The following is a 3,445-nucleotide window of genomic DNA, read 5'->3' on the forward strand; positions in this document are numbered from 1 at the left end:
GGGACTGCTGCCCTGGGGTAGGGGCAGGCTGGGGGGCTTTGGTGCCGCCAGGGGGCGCGCGAGGGCCGGTGCTGGAGTCAGGCGGGAACCGGGGAAGGGCAAAAGGAGCGCGGGGCCTCTCTGGTTGGCTGAGCCCGGGTGCTCAACGTCCGGTCCGTTTTAAAGTCCGTCCCGCCCTGGCGCCCTGCTTTACCGCCGCGACGCGCTCCTGCTAAGCGCTGTCCGCCTTGCCGGTCGCAAGATCCCACCACGTGGCCTCTGAGGTTCCCACGACGCTCGCCGTGCGCGGGTCCCTGCCCGGTGCGCGTCCCTTCGGTGTGGGACAGGCGATCGGCCTCGCGCAGCGCAGATCTGTTCTCTCGGGTGGAGGCGCGGCGTTCGACGGCCCCGGGTCCTGGGCTCGCTGGGGGATCCCGCCCGCCCAGTAGTCCGGTGACAGGGACATTGCCTATTTAGGAAGCGAATGAGATCAGAGATCGGAAAGTAGCAGGAAACCGGATAATTTCAGTGTTAGCAAGGATTTCGCCCACGCAGCCCTGTCCTCACCGCACATGTCCTTCAAGTGCCGCTAGGCACAGAGGCTATGCTCTTTGTTTTGTGCTTTTTTAAATGCTTTGAGGGCGTCGTCCGAGAGCAGGGAGCTCTGCCCACAGGGGCTGCGTTATCCTTCCTCTGACACAAACCCGGCCTGTCTGGATTTTTGCCCTGGTAGAAAATCTGAGCATCTGGGCACTTGTGCAAGGCATTAAATGCCTAACCTCTGTGCTCCATATTGTTGAGACATTTCTCTCTCTTGAGAGTTCCTAAAACCGCGCTTAAGTTTGTTTTGTTTTGTTTTCCTTTTTTTTATTGGATATTTTATTTACATTTCAGTTCTCATCCCCTTTCCCCATTTCCCCTCCCTAGAAAACCCTTATCCCATGCCCCATTTTCCTTCTTGCTTTTATACATTTAAAAAAAATGTTTATCAAAGGCTTTATAAGTTTGGTAATGCTCAATCAGAAGTGTAACCCAATACCCAACCTAGATATATCAACTATCTTTGACTGGTGGAGACACCTGAACATCTGCCCCTCTCTCTCTCTCTCTCTCTCTCTCTCTCTCCACCTAGCTTCTCCTCTCCTTCATCTTCTCTCCTTACTACATCTCTTCCTCTCGGTACTCCTTCCCCCTTAGGTTCTCCTACACATCACCCTTCCTGTTAAAATAAAACTTTTCTCTCAAAATACAATTAGAGCATAATTATGCCTATTTGTACCAGGCAGGTACATGATAGTCCTAATACCCAGTCCATCATTTTGTTGACTAACCAGAACCCCTGTCATCTCTCCTAACTAAAACACTTAGTTTTGAACCTGGCTTTTTTTTCTCTTGGCTTTAGAATGAATGTCAGCTGAAAAGCATCCACTCAGATCTTTTCTCTCAAAGTAAATAGCCAGGATTGGCTTTGAGACCATAGGTCTTCAACCCCGTCAGAAATCCAGAATGACTGAGTTAACTGAAATTATGGGAAGCACAAAGCATCAGGCTTAGGTTTCTAATGAGCACCCAGGAGTCCTGCCTGTTCACTACTGCGTTAACATTGTGAAGATCTGAAATTAGATGTGAGAAAGCTAAGGAAAGTGCCACTTTGTAGTTTTCTATTGATTTGCAAGCTCTGAAATTGCGGTGTATAGGCTGAATGAGACATCAATTTAAAAAGCATTTATTAAATTATTGAGGCAGGTTTTCATGCTGGCCAAGGAAATCTTTCTGCCCTAGTACCCAAGTGTTGGGCTCTATGGGCATGTATGCCAGATAACGGCCATTTTAGAGGGACCTTAGTGTTGTGGCCTCTAGTAAAACCACCACCTCATGTGCTCTGCCTAGTACTGCAAGAAGGGAACATGCAAGTGGGTGATACGTTTTGTTTCTGTTGGGGGTTATGTTTCTATTGAGACATTTGTTTTGAGGGAAGTCTGAGAGCATGAACCACTGTCTAACTGAGGACTGTGGATGCAGCAAGTTTTAGGGTTAGGACTTCCTTTTTCAGTCTCAGCAAACAAGTTTAGTGCTGCTTCTGGCTTTGAAATCAATGAAAATGGTTTAACTTGCCCTAAAGAAATAGTGTAGAGGGCTGGAGAGATGGCTCAGGTTACGAGTACTGGCTGCTCATGCTGCGTTCAACAAGCAGCCACATGGTGCTGCGTTCAACAAGCAGCCACATGGTGGCTCCTATAAGGATCTATAGTGAGATCTGGTGCCCCCTTCTGGCCTGCAGACAGAATACTGGATACATAATGAAATCTTTCAAAGAAAAACTGTGGTTAGTAATTTTGTTTCTAAACAGTAAGAGTCTATGCTTCTGGGGTGGATTTAGTCAGAAGGATGGCCCAGGGGGAATGAAATGGACACCCAGCTGTCAGAAGTGTGAGGGTCGGAGCTCTGCAGGGATGAATGCTAGTCAGAGGCAGGATTTCATCAGATTCAGTTAGTAACCACCAGAAAGGTCCTTTGTGTAAAGAGCTCTGGCCGGGTACTTGTAACATGGCTGACTTTTTGTTTTTTCTTTTGAGCAGATGCGGTGCTGTGTCCAGGATGCTGATGAAGTTAAGGTGTGTTTGATGGAAAATTTGACTTGTTAGGCATGATTCCAGGAACAATTCTTGGTGAAGGATGAGAACTCTAACCTGACTGGATACATTGCCATAATGGGTTAAAGGACTTACCTGAGGCCAACAGAACAGGCAGGAATTCAGTGCAATCACCTCACATCTTTTTAAATTAGATGAAGGGTGTGGGGAACATAGTGAGAGGACCTAGCAGTGTCAAGCCTGGACCTTTGATTCTGGGGCCTGGTGGGAACAACCAACTCTCTAGAGTTATTCTTAGACCTTCATGTGTGTGCTAGCACACCTGTGTGCACACACAAAATAATAAATGGGAGCGTTGGTAAATGAATTACTACTTAGAGAAAGATATGGCATTGCATTTAAAATTTTCTTAAAACATTTCTGAGTAGATGTACCCAGTGTACTGGTTAGTACATTAAAGATTCTGCAAAAGACCAGTTAATGTCAACATCAGTGTGCTGTTTTATTTATTATCTAGTGGTTATGGGTCTGATCACCTGTGCTGTTTCTTCTGCAGCTCTGGACTTTGAGGTGAGTTGGTCTGACTTCTGGAAGAGAATGTGTGCAGCTGTGCATAGAATCAAGGTTTCAGGTTTCTTTGTCTTCTTTATAGCAGGAACAGATGAATTTGAGGCGGTCCCATTACATATGAGACTGTGAGAATTGTGCGCCCATAGAACTAAGTTCCACTTAGTTTTCTATGTGTCCGCTCTAGCCTGAAATTTGCCGCCATATTAATACAAGAAATCTTTTTGAAAATTTTAGTTTTATCTATAAAACTTTTCTATGTTTTGCCTGCATGTCTGTACCATGTGCATGCAGTGCCCATGGAG

The 3,445-nt window shown here is 46.4% G+C and overlaps 1 non-coding gene across 1 annotated transcript; it reads left to right on the forward strand.

Annotated features, from left to right (window-relative positions):
* The first annotated feature begins 2,646 nt into the window (after nt 1-2,646).
* Nucleotides 2,647-2,717, forward strand: LOC117704826 (small nucleolar RNA SNORD93). Its single transcript, XR_004606344.1, has one exon. It is a non-coding gene; the product is annotated as a small nucleolar RNA SNORD93 (small nucleolar RNA).
* The last annotated feature ends 728 nt before the right edge of the window (nt 2,718-3,445 follow it).

Source organism: Arvicanthis niloticus, chromosome 2 (assembly GCF_011762505.2).
Source record: "Arvicanthis niloticus isolate mArvNil1 chromosome 2, mArvNil1.pat.X, whole genome shotgun sequence".
NCBI lineage: Eukaryota > Metazoa > Chordata > Mammalia > Rodentia > Muridae > Arvicanthis > Arvicanthis niloticus.